The sequence below is a fragment of the Pantherophis guttatus genome, chromosome 3 (assembly GCF_059756535.1).
Source record: "Pantherophis guttatus breed Tessera chromosome 3, ASM5975653v1, whole genome shotgun sequence".
NCBI classification, from domain to species: domain Eukaryota; kingdom Metazoa; phylum Chordata; class Lepidosauria; order Squamata; family Colubridae; genus Pantherophis; species Pantherophis guttatus.
In genome coordinates, this window is record NC_142065.1 from 26,605,668 (window position 1) to 26,620,435 (window position 14,768).

Genomic DNA, 14,768 nt, shown 5'->3' on the forward strand with positions numbered 1-14,768 from the left:
GGGGGGAAGTAAGAACGAGGCAAGAACTAAAAAAGAGGGGTACAGACGTTGACTGGTGGCCGTATACACAAATAAAATCAAGATACAATAAAGATTCGGCTCAATTTGAATTCCAAAAAGGTCAAACCGAATTAGATAAAATTTTGCAAGGGACACAGGACAAACTGATCAAAAAAATTTACAATTACTTACGAGGATATAAATTAGAAGAAGAGGTAGTGAAAGAAAATATGATAACCTGACAATGTCTGTATCCTATAAAGAAAATCTCTATAAAATGTTTTATAGGTGGCACTTGCCACCAGCCAGATTGGCAAGAATGTTCCCCGGCACGCCATCAACATGTTGGAAATGCAACCACCACAAAGGCACCTATTACCATATGTGGTGGATCTGCCCAATGGTGAAACAATATTGGCAAAGGATCAAAATACAAATAGAGGAAATAACACACCAAAAGATAGAACTAAGACCAGAAAGCTTCCTACTAGGCATAGTGAATGGACACTACGAAAAAGAAACAACATATTTAATTATACATATGATAACAGCAGCACGAATACTATACGCGCAACACTGGAAGAGTAGTGATCTACCAACACCAGATAAAGTAATCAATAAAATTATGGAATGTGCGGAATAAGATAGACTCACAAAGGAATTACAAAATAGGGAAGAACATGACTTTTACTTAGTATGGGAAAAGTGGTATAGTTGGTTGAAAGATAGGAAAGAGATGAAGCAATAGGAAGTAAACAAAATGACCAAATATAGTATGATGGAAACAAAGAACAGACATAGGTCAATAAAGATCAATAGTAGATAGACAAAAGGGAATGACCAAATAAGGAAGAGTCAAAATACAAAGAGAAATGTATATTACAGTTGCGACAAACTGGACATGTATTGAAATGGGTGTTTATATGTTTTTATGTTTTGTATGTTTCATTGTTCTGTTTAGTTTGTACTTATAAATAAAAATTGAAAAAAAAAAAATTCTGGATGACCAACAACCCTGGGCAATTCCAGCAGCACTTGGTCAAAAGAAGTACATATGGATAAAGAAAACTACATTTTGATAGAGTAAACTATGTGGGATGGTTCAGGTTAAAGTCTTGGAACTGTGAACAGCTTTGCGATCTTGAAGAACCTTTGTATGTGGTATTTCTGCTAACAAGTTGGTCTAATAACATACATTACTTTAAAGCTCACATGTTAAAGAAAGATAATCAGTACAGGTTGCTTGAAAACAAGTTATTTATGGTTTCATGACAAACTGGAAGAAGGGGTATAAATGCATTTTTTGTGTGTCTTTGTATGTATGTCTGTATGCATGCATGTCTTCAAAACAGTTTTTGAGTCCTGGAGATTACCTGGACTAGTTCCTGCAGTTTTCTTGGCAAGGTTTTTCAGAAATGGTTTGTCACCGTCTTCTTCTAGGGTTGAAAGAGAGTGACTGGCCCAAGATCACCTAGCTTGCTTCATGTATATGGCAAGATTGGAACCCATGGTCTCCTGGTTTGTAGCCTGATGCCTTAACCACTACACCAAACTGCCTCTTCTAAATGTATTTAGCTAAGTATATTTACAATACCGCCAGGAAATATGCTTTATGAAGCCCTGTGCAAAGTGCCTTACTAGATGAGCATTTGATGAATTTTCTAAATAATTGGACATATGGGGATGTTAGTAAGGGCTTGGAGTGTTATGTGTGCATATTCACTTTCTTCTCATTCTAAATGGGGTTAAGTGGGTAAATGCAGAATGTGATCGGATTGAATCAAGGAGATTACAGGAATTTTCTTGGATGAGTTGTACATTGTTACAGTGGAGACAAAGCAGTGGTGAAATCCAAATATTTTTACTATCGGTTCTGTGGGCGTGGCATGTGTGGCTTGGTGGGCGTGGCTTGGTGGGCATGGCAGGGGAAGGATACTGTAAAATCTCCATTCCCTCCCCACTCCTAGAGGAAGGATACTGCATAAACTCCATTCCCTTCCCGCTCTGGGGCCAGCCAGAGGTGGTATTTGCCGGTTACTACTCCGAACTACTCAAAATTTCCACTACCGGTTCTCCGAACTACTCAAAATTTCCGCTACCGGTTCTCTGCTGGATTTCACCCCTGAGACAAGGGTATGGTAAGAGCTAAACCAGGAATAAGACACCAGAAATCAAGATCAACTTGACAGTAAATTAAAAAAAAACAATTAAATAGGAAGATTTGCACTATAGACTGGTATACTTAATTATATGCAGATTCCCCAAATGAATTTTATTTCATTTTTTAAAATTAGTAAATTGCCCAAGAGCCACAGCACAGCATTCAGCACAATTTATTGATAAATGCAAAAGGCAACGCAATATAATTCAGCTAAATATAATAAAATATTGAGAACATTCACATTTAATCTACCATATTTTTTGGAGTATAAGACACACCATTTTCCTCCTAAAAGGGGGTGAAAATTTAGGTGCATCTTATAAACTGAATGTAGCTCCGCCCACCAACTTACCCCCACCCTTTGGCCTCTGCCTCGCAGCAGTTACCTCCTTGCAAGCAAACAGCAAGAAAAAAATAGCTCCTTTCAGCTTCAGCACAGCCTAATTAGCACAAGTTGATTGGATCGGCCTCCCGACTCTCAGCTGATTTGCTCTCAGCTGCTTTGCCCAGGGCTCTGCTGCTTGCTGCAAAGAGGTAAATTGCTGGAGCATATTTTTTTTTCCTTGTGCTAATCAAGCTATGCTGAAAATGAAAATGAAAGTAAAGCAGGCTGTTTGCTGTTTGCTGCAAGGAGGCAAAATTGCTCAGAGGCAGAGGGAGATTTTTTTTTCTTCTTTTCTTCACCAAAAAAGGTAGGTGCGTCATACTCCGGTGCATTTTATACACCGAAAAATACGGGTAATATAAAGCAGCAATGATTAAAATATAAAAAACTTCAGAAACTATGTCAAAATAAATAGCTGTAGGATATAAGCATGAGAAATATGTCAGTAGTAGACTTGCAAAGATTAAAAGTTATGCTTGGCATAGAAAAATCAATAATGTAAAGCATATAGTGACTCAGCAGAGATGCCTGGTTGCTTTCAAAAGAAACTTCAGACCCAGAATTCCCTAAGGAAAAGGAAAGACTGTATACAGTACAATAATTGGTACTCCACCCCACTCCACACTGAACTTCTTGATATTGGCATGCCCTAAGTCCCTCATTTCAAAAGGGCTCTGGGGTAAGCTCACATTCACATGCAGTATTTTTTTAAAATTTAGTTTAGTTTTAAGTTTAATAAATATTTATGGTATAGGCAGTGTTGGCTAACCTTTGTGACACTAAGTGTCGAAAGTTCGCGCACGCAGCCAAAATGCAATGCGCTCGCAACCCCCACACGCCCCCATGCATGACCCCCCCATACATGCTCCTCCCCATGCATGAGCACATGACCCCTGCACGTGCACCTCACCCCTCCATGCATGTGCGCACGTCTCCCGCATGCGCCCCTCCGCATGTGCTCCCGAGACCCAAAAACCAGCTGGTCAGCGGAAGGCGCACATACATGCACAGATGAGCTGATCTGGGGCAACGGCTCGCGTGCCCACAGAGCGGGCTTTGTGTGCCACCTGTGGCACGCATGCCATAGGTTCGCCATCACAGTTATAGGTCATCTAGTCCAGGGTCACCAACCTTTTGGACCTCAGGGACCACTAAATTCAAAATTTTAAATCCCGCGGACCACTAATATGATCTGCCTAATGACCTGCTGGGTGGGCGTGGCTAGGTGATCATGTGACTGGTGGGCGTGGCTAGGTGATCATGTGACTGGGTGGGCGTGGCCAACTTGATGTCACTCACATCAAAGGGCGCCTCACCAGCCTCTACGCACCCTTCCCTCCCAGCCACTCCTTGCCTCCCTGCCCAGGCTCTTTAGAGCCCCAACAGGAAGCAGTTGTTGGAGCTAAGCAGCCACCACGAGAAAGAGTTGGCAAAACAGAAAAGTCATCCCGATTCCTGAGAACTGACTAATAGGCAATAACATCTACTGACAAACTGAAGGAAACATTTAAGAACTGTCCAAGATAAAAGAAAAGAGAAAGGAGAAACTAGTAATTTTGAATTTTTAGAGATAGCTGTGATGAGAAAAAAGTAGGGTCTTCAAATAAACAATGCTAATTTCTATGGTAAAGCATAGAACAGCATCCATTAAGGAATGTATCTTTTTTTTTTTCACTGCTGAAAAATAAAATTGAGGTTCACAAGGGTTGCATTTTTCTTTTTTCCTTTTTTATATTTTCAGAGTAAGCAGTAAGTTCAACTATCAGTCCTAAATAATATACTTCTCCATATGTCTTTCTTCTAATGTAGGAATTTTAAATCCACAATCAGAAGGTTGTACATGGTTCTTCCACATCTTTTTTGCAACCACCTAAGCATCCCTAGAGTAAATTTAGACACTCTTCATATTCTCCAGAGGGTGCAAAAAGATAATAAGGGTTTTAAAATAAACTACCTACTCAGTATAGTTAAAACATTTCCATCAATTTAAATGTCCCTATTGTGATTGGGGAATGCCATTACCACCACAATTTTGGGTAATTTACCAAAATTTGGCAAGCATTGTACTCATGTAACCTTGCAATAAACTTAAAACTAATACTTCTGGGTGTGCTTCTTGTCTGGACTAATTGGCAAACCTCACACAGTCATTTCCATGTATGCTTTGGTGGGGGGGCATCATCAATTCCAGGTTGATACTACCATTTTCCTGTATTGGCTTTAACATTTTAACATCTTTTAGTATTCCTTAGACCTGCGGTTGCTTGGATCACTGCTTCCATTCTTAGATGTCTCCTGAATGACTTATCACATCTCTCCAATTACTAGCATAAACTAATCTGATTTGTTTAGCCAATTTACAGAACAGATGCTCTTTTTATTGGCAGTAACTTAGATTAACATTCAGCCTAACTACATAAAAAATGAAAGGCTCTACCATAATTATTGGTATTGTTGTGTTTAAACACACAAACATAAGACACATGACAGCTAATTAAAGTGCTATGAGCAAACCTCACTGGAGCAGCTCTTGAAAAATACTGTCTCTTTCTTAACGAGCCCACATCAAGCTACTGTTCCAAGCCAGTGGTTTGTCAGAGACAATTATTTTAAAGTCTTATCCTCAGATGCTATTTAATATAATTGTTGTGATGAAATTAAGACCCATTACAGACCTTTGGTCAATCACAATGCAGTGGCAGATTAGCAGCCTTTTAAACAAAGAAAATAATTCTTAGTTTATCATTCCAATTTCTGGACCACCCAAATCTCTGTCAATTTGCATAATATATGCAATCAATTTGCAAATCATTCCCATTACTTTCAAATTTCAGGAATCCAGGATGCCTAATATAATATCTACAGACATCTCCCTTGGGATTATCAGATTCTGTATCCTCTTGATTTTTAAAGACCATTAATGTGTTATTTAATATCTGCTACTAAATCTATCTAAACTCTAGAAACAGTGCAGAGAATAATAACAAAGATGATTAGGAGACTAAAGTATATGAAGAACGATTGCAGGAATTGGGTATTTCTAGTTTAATGAAAAGAAGGACTAGAGGTGGCATGATAGCAGTGTTCCAATATCTCGGCGCTTGGCATAAAGAAGAGGAGGTCAACCTATTTACCAAAGTACCAGAAAGCAGAACAAGAAACAATGGATGGAAACTAATGAAGGACAGAACCAACCTAAAACTAAGGAGAAATTTTCTGACAGAACAATTAATCAGTGGAACGGCTTGCTTATAGAAGTTGTGGGTGCTCCAACACTGGAGGTTTTTAAGAAGAGATTGGACAACCAGTTGTCTGAAACAATATAGAGCCATGATGGCGAACCTATGGCACACGTGCCCAAGGTGGCACGTAGAGCCATCTTTCCAGGCATGTGAGCTGTTGCCCAACTCACCTGCAGCTGCGTATTCACGCACACCCCAGCTGGTGTTCGAGTCTCTGGTGTGCATGTTCACAATTCCGAAGACGCAGCTGGTCTTCGGAGCTCTCCTGTGCATGTGTGTGCATTTGTGCAAGTGTGTGTGAGTACCTGCGCACAGTCTGTGCATGCGCAGATGGAGTTCGTCACAAAAAGCGTGTGCAGGCACAGGTGGTATATAATTGCACATGCAGTGTATAGGGGGAGCCACGCAAAAGCCACACATGTGTGCCAATGGTACGGTTGAGCCCACAGCGCACAGGAGGGCATGCAAAAGCTGTGCGCATGTGCAGATAGTGTGGTTGACCACGCAGCACCCGGGGAAGGAACCACACATAAGTGAAGCATGTATCTGTTTGGCACTCGGTGGGTAAAAGGTTTGCCACCGCTGACCTATAAGGTCCCTTCCAACTCTGTTAATCTGTTAAAAAAATGCTTTGCAGTTTCTCAATATTGCAATTTCTCAAACTTTTCTCTCCCTGAAAAAGAGCCATACTCTCTTTTTCATACTCTCAAGTTGCTTGAGAATTGATTTCTGATTTCTCCCATTGAACAGATTGTATTGTTGGAAGTGGCAGAGGGTCCTTTTCCTGTTCTACATATTTTCATTGCTATTAAGCCCACTCCCCTCCTGCCACTGCTCTTGCTGTTCACTTTTCAGTCAGTTAGAAGAAGCCCAAAGGGAATTTCTGACCTCATAATGTCTTCCTTTGGAATTTAACTGAGGCAAGAGAAGTGTCGGAGAGAGATGAGGTGCAGTGAAGCATTTCATATAGCTTTCGGCCATTTCATAATAGATAGCTGATGATTCAAATAAGTGTAAGAATAGAAGTTGAGAAAATTTCACCCAAATGGGGAAGCAAATTCTTTTTTCTAAACTGAATGAGAATTAACAGGGGGAAAGGGCAGGATAGGTTGTTTTTTTTTTTTTTTTGCACAAGTAATGACAAAGACAGTTCAAGAAATGAAGCCATTATTCTAAAAAGTGTGATGATTCTCATTAAGACAATAAAAATGCAAAGGTTGGATAGTGGGAGCTACCTTTGGCAATATGTTTTGAGAACAGCTTGGGATCCCTGTTGAATTTCCATTCTTGATGAGTGTGTCTCTCTCTCTCCAGTTCCAATTGCACAGTCAGTTACCTTCATGATGCTCCAGGAATGCATAGTAATGAGAAAGTGAGTCGTGCACAGAAAAAAGGAGACAGAGCTGAGCTTGATGACAAGCGGGATGGCAGACTTCCCTGTGGTTCTGTCTGGAGCAAGCCCTTGACAGAATATGCTGCATGTTTAGGAGGTACATGCTGTTTGGAGGACAGCATTTGGCAAGATGTTTATGAAGCATGAAACAGAAAAGGGCACATTAGAATGTTACAGTGTTCAGAAGGAGCATATCTCCTTCTGAGCACTGGGGTTTGGAGTCTCCCCTCTTCCCAGTTTGTGTATTGTGCCTTCTGTTCAGCAGTTCAGCTTTCCTGAATGTCTGTTTTGTGATTGGAATAGGTGTGAAAAATGATGAGATTCCACCGTTCATTTTTCAAAGTAGCTGCCGGCAAGGTCAGTTGATATAAAGGCCACCTCCTGTTTACATTTTGGGCACTTTTGCTCACTGTACTAAACAGAATCCAGGACTTTTGTCCTACAATAATACCTAGATGGTACATAAGTTGAACCTATATAGATTGAAGGCCGTGGCCAGGTCAGCAGGAGTAGCAATAGGAGAAGGCAGGCACGACAATGGGGCAGAATTTGGAAATCATAATATCAAACCAAAGGAATCTCAATCCCAAAATGAAAAAAAGCCAATTTCCAGGTTGTCCTCGATTTACAACAGTCCATTTAGTGACCATTCAAAGTTACGATGGCACTGAAAAAGTGACTTGTGATCATTTTTCACACTTATGACCCCATGATCATGTGATCAAAATTCAGGTGCTTGCCATACTTATGATATACTTATGATGGTTGCAGTATCCTGCAATCATAGGATCACCTTTTATAACCTTTTGACAAGTAAAATCAATGGAGAAGCCAGATTCACTTAACAACCATGTTACTAACTTATCAGTGATTCACTTAACAACTGTGGCAAGAAAGTTCGTAAAATGAGGCAAAACTCACTTAACAAATGTCTCATTTAACAACAGATATTTTGGGCTCAGTTGTGGTCGTAAATTGAGGACTACCTGTATAAAACTCAGAATTGCATGTATTAGAATATTCCCTTCTCCATTGTGGGTGGAGACAGCAGCCAGGCATGGGTGGTACTCGTCTGTTCAGATTGATGGACTGAGTCTGTCATAATTGTTAAGTCCCAACCCTGTTGCTAGAGGCTTCCAGCTTTTGACTCAGTCTGTCAGACTGGAAAAGACATGTGGGACTGTTTCAGAATTGCATGTATTAAAATATTCCCTTCTAGGCTAACAATCCAGCAAGGTAGTTTACCAGTAATTTAATAAATACTAGATTTTCAATGGCCAGCCTTGAGTTTCATCATTACAAAAAGGAGCTGGCTGAAGACCTAACACTGCTTCCATAATTCTCCATGTGTATGTGTGCCACATATTATGTTTATTTACTCTTTAAAAAAAACACCTATACTTTGTCTTTCAAATTGATGGAGGGGCATGCTGCCAGTGGCTAACGACTGGTGATAACAATGAAGGGAATAAAGTTTATTCATATGAAGGATTTATCATCTTTTGAAACAGTGGCAATTTGCAGTCAGGTCCACATTTTTATTTCTAAATAAATCGAAATCTTATTAAACAGAGAAACATCCTGTGATATTTCAGCTGAGAGACAAAAGAACCTGTATAAGTCTTGCATTTAGGGCATTTAATTCTCCTTGCAGAATTGTTGCACACAGAGGAAAATATTTAAGATACTAGTCTCACAATAAATGCTTATGTATCTCTTTAATATAATCTACAGGAACATTATTCCAGGTTATATGCAGATCTAGTGTTTTTAATGCTTTGGGGGAGTGTGAGTGGTTAAAAGACCGCATCATGGTTTTCAGAGGAGGCATAAATTTGCCTGACTTTTTTTGTGAAATCAAACATATGGCTTGGACAATGTTGTAACATAGAAGCATATTGAAAAGATGTGAAGGGCTCTACTCAGGGGTTTCAATGGGAAGAAAGAGGCAAAAAAAAAAAAAAATCAAGATAGCACCTGCAACCTCTACAAACAATTTGTGTGCACTCCCTGTAGAAAAGAGGTGGACAAGAGGTGGTTATTATTGCACAGTTGTATCTGACATCTTGATTTTTTTTTTATCTTCCTTTCCCCAAGAGATCCCTCCCCCAATGTAGTGAACAATGAATTGGATCTGGTGTTACTCTGAGCAGAATTTGCTTGCAATCTTTAAGAAGCAAAATTGAAATGCACGATTTCCTAGTGGGGAGGACCCAGATTAGCTCTTGCTTTTGCACTCTGCTGAAAACCATCTTCTAATTTCACAGCTGTTTTCCTCTCTTTAAAACTAGGCTTCTTTTGTTTGTTCTTTTTATTTTATTTTCACATTGTTTTAGAATTTTAGTTTTTGGACTTCTTTGGAGAAGTCCTTTATTCTTGGAGCAGCAGGGAATCCTAGTGCTGGTGCTGTTATTTTCTGACTCAACATTTTTCCATTTGCCAATTTGGAAAAGCCCAATGGAAGAATTCTCCTCTGGGCGTGGAAAGGAGGTGTGGAAAGTTTCAGGTTGCTGGAGAAATGAATGGACAGTACAAATCAAAGCCTACTGCGTAACTATCTTATAACTAGGAGAATAAAGTTTGCATCCTAGTCAAAAGAATTTCACCAAAAAAAATCTCCTCTGGAAAACGATTGAAAGCAATTGCTTTTCCATCAAAATTGCATGCAAGCGATTGAAAAGAACCTCAGAAGAAATTTTCAACCCAGCACTTTAAAACAATATTTTTTTATTTATCATTGCATTTACTTAAACAACTTGTTAGTCTGCCTTCCATTTCAAATAAACTCAAATAGATATGTCATAAACCAAAACCCACCGATCAAATCTTCTGATTTAAAAGCAACAAAAACAGGAATACTAAATCACGACACATGACATTTCTCAGAATGTCAATATTCTAGGAGAAAAATACTATCTGTGCTGAAAATGCCTTCATGTATTTTTGTGCCGATTGGATAACACGTCTCCTACTATGTTCAGCCTTTTAAAGACTTTGGAAACTCAGTGCGTGAAAGCCTAAATAGCTGCACAATAAACTGCCCACTATTGCTCTTCTGTTAACTCCCAGACAGCAAGAAGATTATTAAAAGAACAGAGACAAAGGAGAACTAGAAAACACATTACGAGATGGCAGCCTTTGCAAATGGTGTTAACATTGCAATCTTGAACAATTTCATTCCATCTCAGAGCTCCCATCCTTTGGGGGATTGAGAGGCATACAAATGGCAGCAAATAAAATACATAAATAACCTAGAATGTTACTGGGGCTACATTGAAACACAGATTTAATGAGGCATGAATGCTTGTTCATCATGGTCATTAAATTCTGTAGAGGTTCTTTTCAAAAACATAAATTTAAGGATATAGCTCAGAGGCTTATTCATACACAGAGACATACCTATCATACTATTTCTCTTCGGGGAAAGTAATGTTATGCAAAATCCTTAAAAAGAGTAAGAAATGGTAAGTCAAAGCAATTAGGAAATGAGATAAGAACAAGAAAAAGGAAAAACAGTTTATACAGACACTTTGTACTATAGCCAACTGTCAAGGTTCCAACACTATCAACAACAGATATTTACTATATCTAAGTAAAGAGAAATCAGGGATGCATTTTCAAGGTCATTGTGAGGATTGTTCTAGGTATATGTCAGACAGAGTTGCTTGAATTTGTTCAGAACTAGACTTTACCTGTTCAGGTTCTATGAAAATGCCTGAGGTACAAGTCTTATTTATTTATGTATTTATTTATTTATTTATTGGTTTGATTTATATGCTGCCCTTCTCCGGAGACTCAGGGCGGCTTACAATGCATTAAGCAATAGCCTTCATACTTTTGTATATACCTGCTTAGTAGGGCTTTCGCCCCCACCCCCAAGCGGTGTTCTTTTTCATACAAAGTCAGCTTATTGCCCCCACAATCCGGGTCCTCCCAGTTATCTGGGAAGATTTTGAATCTAGTAGTCCCTATGAAATGAGGAGGTGATAAGCCACCTGGGAAAGCCAAGGGAAATCATCAAAACCATAAAAAAGCTAAAGTTAGAATATTTTGGACATGTGATGCAACACCCATAAAAATACAGCATACTTCGCTTAATCTTCCAAAGAAATATTGAAGGCAAACGAGGTTCAGGCAAAAAAAGAACATCATGGCTTCAAAATCTAAGGGACTGGTTTGAACAAAACTCAACAGCGCTTTTTTGTACGATTATTGATAAAAATAGGATCGCCAACATGATCGCCAATGTCCAATAACGGATATGGAAGAAGGAGGAGGAGGAGGAGGAGGAGAAGGAAGAAGAAGAAGAAGAAGAAGAAGAAGAAGAAGAAGAAGAAGAAGAAGAAGAAGAAGAAGAAGAAGAAGAAGAAGAAGAAGAAGAAGAAGAAGAAGAAGAAGAAGAAGAGGACCCTATGAAGTGGATAGGGTTTTTGGAGCTGTGAGCTTGGCTACCAGTGTCATAGATCATGTCCCTCCTGGTTGGTTAAGACCTCCAAGATGTGATATATGGTTGGACATCTTTAAGGAGAGAGTTATCTGCCTGGTCTTCAAAAGGCCATTGCTGGACTCAGAGGAACTAGAGAATTTTTTGTCCAGTCTCCAAGTTTAATTTTCCAGGGAAGGTTGTTGAGAAATGGTTAGTTTCAACTCCAGAGAGACCTGGAAGAAGCAGATTGTTTGGACCCTTTTCAGTCAGATTCAGATCAGGTTATAACTAAGAGATGCCATTGATTACACTTGTTAATGGTCCTTGCTCCTTGGGCTTGGGATGGGAGTACTGTATCCATCCTGGTCCTCCTTGATCTCTCTGAGGTTTTCAGTGCTATCAGTCATAGTAATCTTTTGGACTGGTTCAGGGGATTGGGAGTGGTAGACACAGCACTTGGGTTGTTCTGGTTAGTTTAGTCCCTGCCTTGTGTGGTTCCTTAGGACTCCACCTTACCTGCTCTTTTTAAACATCTGTATGAAGCAATATGGGATGAGGTATCATCAACTTACTGATTGTATCCAATTACACAGCTTTGTCCGGGTTCAGCCCTCAAATCCAGAGACTTTTCATCTTTATCTCTGAATGGGATTGTGTTTCCTCAGACAAAGTTGGTGCACAATCTGTGGATCCTTGAAGAATCTGCCTTTGTGCAGGTTGTGCACCATTGTACCTTTTTTTAGACTAGAAAACCCTACACATTGTAACTCATGCCTTAGTCACCTCCTGGTTGGGTTACGATAACACACTCTTCATACTCTTGAAGAGCTTTTGGAAGTTGCACTGACTGGAAATGGAATAATGATTAGACAGTTGCATTATATTATATGTAAAAAGAATGTTTATTTATAAATTATGTTACTGTTTTTCACTTTTAACCCTCTATGTGCCATTGCTGTGAGATGGGTGCTTATATAAATTGCTTCAGTAAATAAATAAATAAATAACCAAGCAAGCAGCTTCTGACCACCTAAAGCAGGCCCGTCAAACTGATGGCCTGCGGGCCGGATACGTCACACACAGGCCATGCCCACCTTGGCTCCACAAAGGCAAAAAATGACATGATATATCACAATCTGGCCTGTGATGCGATCGGGTTGGACACCCATGACCTAAAGGATGCTTATCCCCAGTATAGACAATGTCAAACTACAGTAGATGCACTGAGTGTTGATTTGATATAAGGGAAATGAAGATGTTATAATTTTGAACAAGTAAGTTGGATTTGGATATATTGCCTCGCATCTTTTGCAGAACTGCTTGCTGGCACACGCAGCCTTCCCTTTCCAAAGCATTTTTAGCAATTGCCAATTGTCAAATAAATATACTCTTTATTAGTGAAGTTGCATTGCACATAAACTAATTAGCTATTTAATCTTGTTAAAGGCCATGATAATTGCATCATTATCAAATCAAGTGTAATATAGAGATTCTAGCTTAATAGGTGATAATAACTACTCTTGATAAAGAAGTGAATCATCTGACCCCTTAATTGCTGAATTCACCTTATCCACCCTGCCTGCTTTTTCTAGGACTATCTTTTTTTGCATTGTTTTAATTGAATAATTTTCAATTGGAGGGAATTAAATATAAACAGGTACAGGGCTGTTACCATATATTGTTTCAGTGAGATGGGGGTCCAGGAATATAGGACCGACTGAGTCCTTGGAAGCCTTCTGTTAGCTCAGAAATATGAGCTTAGGTATAGCTCTGAGATGGCATTGATTACATTTGATATAATCAAGATTAAATAGCTAATTAGTTTGATTACATGCAACATATCTTCACTAATAAAGAGTATGTTTATTTGACAATTGGCAATTACTAAAAATATTGTGGAAGGGGAAGGCTGCGTGTGCCCTCCCACCTTTGTTGACACCTCTTAGTGAGGTGTCAGGGATTTGACCCCTAATCACGAATAGCCATATGGGAGTTGAATAACACTGGGAGATAGCAGATTCCTACCTTTGCTTTAAATCATCATTTTGGAGTTAGTCCAAGATTGTACAGGGATGTCATATTATACTCTCTTAACTGCAGAGTCTGAATTCTGAATCATTATTACAAAATAGTGTAAAATATATTCCTTCTCATGTAGGTCTTGCAAATGGAAGGATTCTAATCTACCTATCATCTATCTATCCATCGGATTTATATTGCAGGTCATCTTACAAAGCAGCTCTGGGCAGCTAATACAACAAAATATAAATGTAATAGTAATAACACAAATAATAAATGCCCACAAAACCTTCCAGAAAAGCAAAGAATGGCAACCAAAGGCAAGCCCATCATACCAAGTTCACACATCTTACAAATTCAACTACCTCCTGACTTTTGTGCCTGGGAGTATAGGAGTATAGGCAAGTTTTAAGAGCTTCACAGAAGGTGACCACTTTAATCTCTGCACTGGAGAAGGTATTCTTCCTGGAACCCAACAGATGACACTCTTTAATTGACAAGACTCAGAGCATGCCCTATCTCTATATAGAAAGGATGACCTTGACAGGGAAATGAATGATTCATTGATGTAGAGGACAGAAGGAATGATCTTGAAAGACAGGAGGAAGAGCTGCTATCAAGGCTTTAATCAATGGAACAACTTGCCTCCAGAAGTTGTGAATGCTCCAACACTGTAAGTTTTTAAGAAGACATTGGACAACCATTTGTCTGAAATGGTATTGTGGTAGTGTGAGTAAATGTAATAGTAGCAGAGTTGGAAGGGACCTTGGAGGTCATCTAGAACTCACGCAGGAGACCTATACTAGGGATTCGAACCGCCAAACTGCTGACCTTTCTGATCGACAAGCTCAGCGACTTAGCCACTGAGCCACCAAAGCCCGAGTCAATGTCTCAGGCAAGCTACCCCCTAGTTTACACAAAGATCAAGCGTGGTACACCAGTTGCACCCTTGCCAGGAGGCTCTGCTCACAGTAATTCATACCCATGAGCCATGGTGGCACAGTGGTTAGAATGCAATATTTCAGGCTAACTCAGTCCATTGCCAAGAGTTTGATCCTGATTGGCTCAACCCAGCCTTCCATTCTTCCGAGGTTGGTGAAAGAAGGACCCGCATTGTTGGGGGCCATATGCTGACATAGTAA